Source organism: Conger conger, chromosome 3 (genome assembly GCF_963514075.1).
Source record: "Conger conger chromosome 3, fConCon1.1, whole genome shotgun sequence".
NCBI lineage: Eukaryota > Metazoa > Chordata > Actinopteri > Anguilliformes > Congridae > Conger > Conger conger.
The window spans coordinates 34806801-34816084 of record NC_083762.1 but is presented as its reverse complement, the minus strand read 5'-3'; the positions used below and the strand labels follow the sequence as shown (position 1 = coordinate 34816084).

Sequence of the window (9284 nt, the reverse complement as noted above, 5' to 3'; positions counted from 1 at the left end):
CATGGTTCGTTTAACGTTTATCTGGTTACAGGGCCACTGGATAGAATCGCTGTTTGATTTAATTTATTTGATGCTTTTTCCTCTCTTTCTCCTCAATTTGCAATAATCTGCTGCGCTGTCTAGTGGGCAGTTAAAATTTAGCACAATAATACAGTTTTGCTGTGGCTGGTGGACAAGCTGCAAAATGCATATCCAGATATGAGGTTAAGGAAAGGCCTGTGGCCTTATTAATGTCGTATCAAAAGCCTTCACCACACCAACGAAGGGAACAAAAATAGGATAGTGGTCGTCAGGTGTAGGTTTTAGTCCATTAATTAACCTCAATTTATGTGTCACCGCTATGCACCAATGTCGGTTCACCGGTAAATTTAGTCACAGTGAAATATTGAATACAGGTACACAAGAGCAGGACTTTTGCAGTCGTTCATGAGCTTATCAGTATATTTACCCGAATTGTTTAATTGGAACAAATTATCTAATGACGATCAGAAGTTGGTAGGAACTCATCCAGCCCTCACTGCTCACCCCTGATCAACTGCCGGGTGACAAGGTAAGGCGCTATACCCTTTGTCCCATCATGCCTGGCTGTCTCATCACCCTTCTCCTACTGTCCATAATGTAAGGACACATTCGACGGTATACAGACGAATACTTTTACTGTGAGTATGGTATGAGGGATTTGTGTAGTGGTAACCTATTCATTCAACCCTTATTTGGCACACCTAATTATAATAATTAGCAGCTCAACAAGATCGCTTGCTGTTGAATGAGGTGTGTTTTGTTAGAGCTGAAATATAAACCTACAAGATGGTAGATCCCCAGGTACCAGGTTGGTTACCACTGGATTAGAAGACGGACACTGTATCCCACGTCCTGTTCTGTTGAGTTTCACTCTTCCTGCACTGGTTTTGGATTTGCGTTAGATTTTTCACTTTGCCATGGGAGCATCGCCTAACAATGTGCCACAACCAGGTTAGTTTACACAGCAAGACTCAAGGCCTGACATTTATTCTCTTGTACAGACAATTACCAGCAATCATGCACCCCCAACAAAGCTTGACAACAGTGTCGTGCTTTTTGCCTACATTTTGTATAAAACTGAAATGCGTGCCCCAAGACTGATGTACTTTGGGTCTATACAGCGGTCACAGATGAATTGCAGCAATTAATGTGAATGATATTAGATCATAATCCATGTTGTCACCTAGAGCCACTCTCCCCTTCCATTTTTAGATTATCTGTATCTGTAGCTCTATTCCTCTGACACTAGCTGTAAACCTCTCCTTTGTTCCTTGCCTTTATTTGTTTTTCCATTCTATCATTTATGTATCTCTCCCTGCGACCCTTTAGAATGCACTAAGCGACATAAGATTCAGTGATAGCTATTAATAATGTATTAATGATGAATAATGTATTTTGCATGAGCGACCACTAACTGGATTGAAAAATTCACAAGACTTGTGCTTCATTACAGCCAGCCTCCACCCCCTGGTTGCTTTTTCTTACTCATTGGTATTCTTCAGACCCCCCTGCACCGTTTTGTCCAACCCAACTTCATTGATTGATTTGACATCAAAATAAAAGAAGTGGCGACAGTCTATCTGGCCTGCTCTCTTTTTCTTCTCTCTCCCTCTCTTGCTCAGGTCTGTATGGAAACTGAGTCTAGGAAACTGGAGATGGCTTGGCTGTCTCCTAGCAACAACAGGATTGCCAACAAGTAGAGTGAGAGAAAGAGAACACACAATCCAGAGAAGAGCATGAGGGAACAGGTGTGAGATACCTGGACACAGGTAAGACTTCATTCTTACCAAATATGTGCAGAACTGGAAAGAAACTTGCAATGTTTACATGACAAGGTATTGTAATGAAGAAAAGTTAGATATTTTGCTGTTTGTCCTTTGCTTCCAATGGCATATTTCTTGCATTCCTTTGCTCTAAAGAGAAATTCCAGGAGGCTGTGTTTGAGTGACTTCATTCACTCTGCAGTGAATTACTTTTCATGACAGTAATAATAGATTTTGTGCAAAGACTGAACGTCTATTTTCAAGGTAGATACTCATAACCAAATTCAATTATTTAAAGGCTAAAATTTTGATTGATCTCCCAACCAACAAATTTGTGTTGTCAGATGATACTACATGATGCCTTAGTAACAGTAGCCCCTCATTCAAAATGTAGGAGAGTAACACGAGAGGGGACAGGTGTGCATGTGCAAGGTGCATAAGAGAGTGTGCCAGTGACACACAGCCAGCGTATTTGTCCACCTTCTGCAAACAATCAGATATTCCAATCCACCTACTGTGGGGTTAACATTCTTCTGAGCCTGCTAGAGAATGCTCAAAATATGTAGTATATCTGCTGCTTTGTTCTCAGTTTTGATTAAGTGACAGGATTCGCTAATGCTTTGTACTGAAAGTGTGAAAGAACACATTGAGACCGTCAGGGTGTTTCTGTCTTATACAAACGTTGCGTCTCAGTAATGTTTTCCTTTGTTAACTGATTCACTTGAGATTTGAGAATACCAGCTCCCATGGTTTTATCTTTGTAAGATTAGTGGGGATTGAACTTGGGTTTGGTTTGCATTTATAGAAAGTAAACAGGACAGCATTGTGGATCTTGGCAACATCTGCTCAAACAAACAGCCAGGAGGAAGTAGAAAGCTATCTGCAATCATAAAGGCATTGCATGCACAAACTGCTATTGCTCACTTTCCAGAGGAACTCTTTCATTGAGCAAAACATGTCCATCAGGAGACCAGCCCACTTTCTCTGAAGATTCTTTCAACTGCTGTAAACTGATTCATGACTTAATCATTACACTACTCCTGAGGTGAGAAAAAGGAACAGACCACATATACTTTAAACATGGTGTTCTTGAAGTATCACGAATATATATTTTCTATATTACCTTCAATTACTACCAGCATTCCAGAGAATTGCTTCCATGTCCAATCAATCATCATTAATCTAGATGGACAGAAAATGATAACCATTAGTTGTGTTAGAAAATGGTAACCATCAGACACGTGTACAGTATGGATGACATTTGATATTTGATATTGCATTATCTCAGCTGGAGGGAGGAACATAAACTTTGTCCTGGGGGCCCCCTGTGTATGCTGGTTTTCGTTCCAACCACATTTGGAATCCCAAAACTTTAATAAGCTGTTGATCTTTCTTAATTATGTGCTATTAATGTTTCAAGGAATTATTTTCCCTCTTAAGCCACATTGTCAGAAATACCTATGCATGCCATGATGAGTAAAACTCTGCTGTACATATTGTACATATTGTACATATTATTCTGCTATATTGCAGGCAATTACATAGAAAGGTTAATTTGACAACTGATTAAATTAAAGAGTGTGGTGAATCAATAGGCTCCTAACTGTTGAAATTGTGGACATCTGGCCACTATAACTAACCACCAGGGAGATAATACAGAAATCAAAAACACAGAAAAGGATACCTGCATTGGGTTGATAAATTTAAGGAAACAATTATGAAAGAAATTACATGGATGTGTTCAGCAACCTACAGTAATTATAAGTCTATTGGTTAATGGCATGCATAGTTATGTCTGACAAAATGTGGTTTCAGAAGGTAAATAATCCCTCTGAACATCAATAGCATAATGAAAAAAAAAAAAAAAGGTCGCTAAAGGATTCCAATTGCAGTTAGAACAAAAACTAGCATACACGGGGACCGAGTTTGGGAACCACTAGTATAAGAAAGTTTATCTACAGTACAGTCAGTATGTAAGAAGCAGTATAACTCCAGTACAGTTAGAGTGTAGGACACAACATAATCCCACATTATTGTAGGGACATAGTGTAACTATAGTGCAATTAGTGTATAGGGCACAGTGTATCTATAATGCAGGTAGTGTGCAGACAGCAGTCTAGATAGTCTTCTAAAGTCATAGAATAGGCATGAATGACTCAACAGGGTTCAAGTGGACCTATTTCAAGCAGGACCACACTGTGCAGTCATGTCATATTTGTACTGTATGATGACTACATACATACATCTGCACACAATTCACGGTCCAGTCTGAATGTGAGCAAAGTAAGATTACGATAAAAATTCAGGCTTGCCATTTCAAACGCAATTCATTCAATCACATCGCTCATCTGTTCTCTGTTCACAGGAAGTCTAGGGATAAGCGCAGACCCTCTCTGAGCGCAGACACCATGATGTTCGTGGGCACCCATCTGAGCGGTAAAGACCCCCTGAGGGAGACCAGCTCATCTCCCCTGCCCGCGTGTGGCGCTGCTCCCGGACAGTCCGACGGCGAGCCCCGGGAGGGGCAGACCCTCTCAGCCCTGCCCTGCTGGGCCACGCAGGGCCTGTGCGAGCTCGCGCGGGCCGAGCGCGAGCTGCGTCTCCTGCGGGAGCGGCAGGCGGGCGAGGCGGACGGTGTGGCGCGCGGGGTGGAGCGCGCGCTGCTGGGCGCACAGCGGGAAGAGCGCCGCCTGCTGGAGAGGGTGGAGCAGGACCACCGCAACACTCAGCGCCGCCTGGAGCAGCTGCAGCGGGAGAACGCGGCGGCCGTCCGCGTGGGGCAGTCTCTGGTGGATCAGCGCTTGCGGGAGGTGGGCCAGCTGAGGGAGCAGGTCCAGGGGTGGGGGGGAGAGGTGGGGGGAGAGGCCGAGCAAATCCAAATGCAGCGGGCAATAGCGGAGCTCACTCAGCCCTGGGAGATCACCCTGTCCCTGAAGAGAGTCAATTTCCGGCCGAGCCCCCAGCCGAAGCCCATCGCGTTCGGGGAGATACGAGTGCAGGAGCACAACCTCACTTTCCCCGTGGCCACCTGCTGCGGCCCGCAGGGACGCCACTGCAGCCTGCACTCTGCAGAGGGGCCGGGCCAGGAAGGGCGCATCAAAGAGGGACAGAGCCAGGAAGGGCGGAACACACCGGATGGTGTCAGGCGCATGCAGGGCCAGGCTGTAGATGAGGTCGCTGGGAGTGGGCGAGTGGTGAGGAAACTCCGCCTATCCTCTGGCCGTGAGGAGGAGGGTGAGGATGGGGGGGAGGGGCAGGGGGAGAGGCTGAAGCTACTCTCCCCTAGGTGGCGTCATTGGCCCCCACCGAAGTGTGAGGGCTCAGACAGGGAGTCGTCCCAAGAGGAAGAGGAGCTAGAGTCCCTGGGCTCTGACACGAGGGGGGAGGAACTGTTCCAGGCTGTCCCTGCCTACCTCAGCAATGGTGACTCTGAGGGGGAGGGGTCAGGTGAGTGGGAGGGGTCAGGGGAGGGGCCACTCAGGGCCCGGAGAAACCGCCGAATCCTGAGCCAGCAGCAGGGTCGCAGGATCTCGACTCCACCTAGAGGGTGCAGGACAGAGCAGGACAGTCAACGCTGTAATCAGGGTGGGCTCAGAGGCATGTCCCGTTATAAAAATGAGGTCCTTGCCTCCCCCAAGACAAGCCCACAGGAGCCAATGAACAGCCTGTCCCCGGGCACCCGTCCCCTCCCCCGCACTCGCCTCAGCCTATCGTCCTCAGACGATGCCCCCCTAGACGTGGGCCGTGCCCCCTCCCCGGCCGACAGCCTGGACTCCTGCTACACCTTCATCGTAAGCTCACCCCGAGAGTCCCTGGTCCGGGACACGCGTCTCTCCCGCTCCACCGCAGACCTGTCCCGTCAGACCCCGCCGCTCATTGACGGGGGCAGGCGGGAGCGGCAGGGGACATGGCGGGTCAACCACAGCCGCCTCGGCTCTGCCTCCTCCATCCTTGGCCGGGGCCAGGGTGCAGGAGGTGTTGGAGGCGGGCAGGTGTGCAGGTCTCTTTCCCTGTCCGATGTCCCCAGCGCCGGCACTGGCAAACCCCGCCTGGCCAGGGAGGGAGGGGGCAGAGTGGCATCCGCGCTGATGGAGGAAGAGGAGGAAGAGGGCCACCCCGGCAAGGCGGGCCGGCTGCTCAGGCAGTTTGGGAAGCAGGGCTCAGGCCGGGCAGAGTTCACGTTGCCCAGCGGAGTCCATGTCACCCCGCAGGGCCAGCTGTTCGTGGTGGACAGTGGGAATGCCCGGCTGCAGGTGACCGACGCCCGCGGGAACATCCTGCAGCAGGTGAGCCCGGCAGGGGCGGAGGGCTCGGGCCGTCGCTGTCGTAACTACTTTGACGTGGCGGTTAACGGCAAGGGCCTGATCGCGTTGAGCTGCGCAGCCGAGAGGGCGCTGCTCGTCTTCAACCGTCACGGACGCCCCCTGCAGACCTTCTCCGCGCGTGACGAGCTAGACGCGCCCCGCGGTGTGGCCGTCGACGGCTTGGACCAGTTCCTGGTGGCCGACATGCGCCGCGGCACGCTGACTGCCCTCAAGCTGGACCCTAAGACGGGCTCCCGGCTGGAGCGCACTGTGGTGCCCGGCTTCTACCGGCCCTACTTGGTGGCAGCCAGCCCGGCAACAGGCCTGGTGGCGGTGTCGGAGAGGGGCAACGAGACGGGCCGGGAGCCTTGTGTCAGGGTGCTGGAGCCAGGTTGGACCACCGTGCGAGTCCTGGGCGTGTGCTCTGGTATGGGACCCCTTCTGTCCTGCCCCTGGGGCATTTACATTGACCACGATGGGGACGTACTGGTGGCAGACTGGGGTGAGGCGCACCGCGTGCTGGTGTACCCTGCCCGGGGGGTAGGTCGGCCTCTTGTCACCCAGGGCCTGAGCAGCCCCAGGGGCCTGGCCCTGCTGCCGGAGGGCCACCTTGTGGTGTCAGACAGCATGCACCACTGCATCAAGATCTTCCAGTACAAATGAGAACCTTTACTCACAAGCACCGGACCGTACAGAAGAGTCACAAAAAGGATATAACCTTAGAACAGGGGTACAAAACACATTTAATTGGGCTTCGGGATATTGAAATTTCCATTTTAATCAGCAGCCAATGTAGGCATTCAAAACATGATGTAGGTACTATATAGTGATAATAAATAACCTAAATTAAACAATTCAGTGCTTAGACACACCAAAAACCAGCATACACATTGCCCCCCTGCCCTGTGTCAAAGGGTGAAAGGTACAAGAAATCCTTTCCTGAACATTTTAATTTAATTTGAGCATTGAGCATTTAGTTAATATCGCTGACTGATTCCCTTGTTGTCCCTCGTTATGTTAATGGGTATGTGTGTGTGTGTGTGTGTGTGTGCGCATTGTAATGGAATGCAGTATTTTGCCCCCGTAAAGTTAGAAATGCAATTGCCTTGGTACGCTGATTCCTGTTACGATGACACAATATATCCTGATTCATGGGTTTGGTCCTCGGTCGTTTCCTCTTCTCTGTCTATAAAGTCCGTTGGTTACATCATCTCCTCATATTGCCTGTCTTATTGCTATGCTGATAACACACCAGTGTTCCCCCCTCTGATAAACTGGTATTGGCAATCATCTTGGCTGGCCAACAAGACATCTTAAGCTGGGTGCCAAATCATCACCTAAAGCTCAACTTGGCTAAAATTGAAATTCCATAATTCACACCCTCTTCATCTGCACCATGTAGTTTCACCATCTTCATCTGCTTACTGGACAAACTCATTTTCTGAGAACATCATGGCAGCTACTAAAACCCTCATTCAATTGTAAATCTTAAATAATGGCGTATGCATCAAACTATGACTAAGTATTATATTTAAAATCCCACTTTGATGTGGATATGATCGAATCGTAAAACTTTGGTTAAGCATCTGCTGATTATGTGCGTACTAATACGCAACCTTCATCAACAAGTCAAACTCATTCCACAATTTCACATGCCATTTATTATTCAAAAGCAGCCTTGTTCCCTATTTATAAGCATGCTGAATAATAATTTTTAAAAAATGTATCAGATGCTCACCGATACAAAATTGGGTCATGTCAATTAGAATCCACTCTATGGTGGAGTCAAAGGTGTTTTCAAGGTCTTCCTCGGAAATATTCTCACTCGAGAATACTCGAAAGACTAGAGATCCCTCCCAAGGAAGTTCTCTATTTAGATGTAGGCATCGCAATATAAATCTGTTGTTGTAAAATGTCAATATTTTTGGACAGAAAATCTCAAGAACAGTTTTTGCCGAGGTGTAACAGTGTCAGCGTGCATATTGAAAATGCTACGGTTTCGTTACGCAGGCAAATAAAATGCTGTGTTCTTTTATGCAAGTTTAACGAACTATACATCATTGGAAATGTAATGTCATTAGCAAAAATGCTTCTCAGTCATACCTCGATACCATATCACTAACCGGTTCTAGTTCTACTGTATTTTTAGCGCGGATAGAGATCATGCATTTACTGTGTAACTAGATTACCGATACTAGTCAGATAAATTTGTACGTGGGCCCATCCTGTTCAGGAGAGCTTATACAACATAGCTAACATAGATAATCACATTCCTATGTACAAGTACCTTTGTAGAAGTATGCAATAGCAAAACAGCTAACAATGATAATTCCTCCTGAGAAATTAAAAGTAAACAATGGACATTCTACCAATGTTTCTCCAAGTTAGCACATTTTTAGAATTGCATTATTATGCTGGAAGCTTGCTGTGAAAAGGACACTGACATTACCTTATTTTGTAAACCATGAGGGAGAACTGAGGCATAAGCTGAAAAAGTATCAAAATATGGGGAGGGATTCTGCTATTTTGAAAGTGGTAGGCAAGTCATTCCACCACTGAGGAACCAGAACAGAAGACAGGCATGAATGTGCAGCTCAACCACTTGGTGCTCGCAATGAGGGGACTACAAGGCGACCAGAGCTGGCAGACTGGAGTGGTCTTGCTTGGGTTTAGTGAGCAATTAAAGTTTGGAGGTAAAGTGGGGCAGTGCTTGTAGCAGCCTGGAATGCCAACACTAGCACCTTGAAGCAGATGCATGCAGCAATAGGCAGCCAGTGGAGGGCAATAAAGAGTGGGGTGACATGAGCCGACCTGGGCTGACTGGTTGTCAGGCAGACTGCACCATACTGGGCCAGCTGGAGGGGCTTGATGGCACAAGCTGGGAGACCAGCCAGGAGGGAGTTGCAGTAATCCAGATGGGAGATGATGAGTGCCTGGACTAGGAATTGGGTGGCTTTCTCCATCAGGAGATGATGGATACGGCATATGTAATGGAGGAAGAACCTGGATATATTTATCCAGTTGTGAAAAGATATAGATATAGATAGGTTATCCGTAGCCATATTTTCTTTTATTAAAATGAAAATTGTTGGGCCTTCACTTTTGTATTCCTGAGACAAACATCTGTGTTCTCCACTTCTGTGCATCGCTCTAGATAAGTGATTGTAATGGAATTGTAATCTTGTAAGATGCCCAC

General features: G+C 47.5%; 1 long non-coding RNA gene across 2 annotated transcripts; it reads left to right on the top strand.

Moving 5' to 3' along the window:
* Positions 1 to 554: 554 nt before the first annotated feature.
* Positions 555 to 4283, top strand: LOC133125284 (uncharacterized). Of its 2 annotated transcripts, none has more exons than XR_009708403.1 (3): positions 555 to 659; positions 1644 to 1790; positions 4150 to 4283. It is a non-coding gene; the product is annotated as an uncharacterized LOC133125284 (long non-coding RNA). The 2 variants fall into 2 exon arrangements; XR_009708402.1 differs by lacking the exon at positions 555 to 659 and adding an exon at positions 807 to 972.
* Positions 4284 to 9284: the final 5001 nt, after the last annotated feature.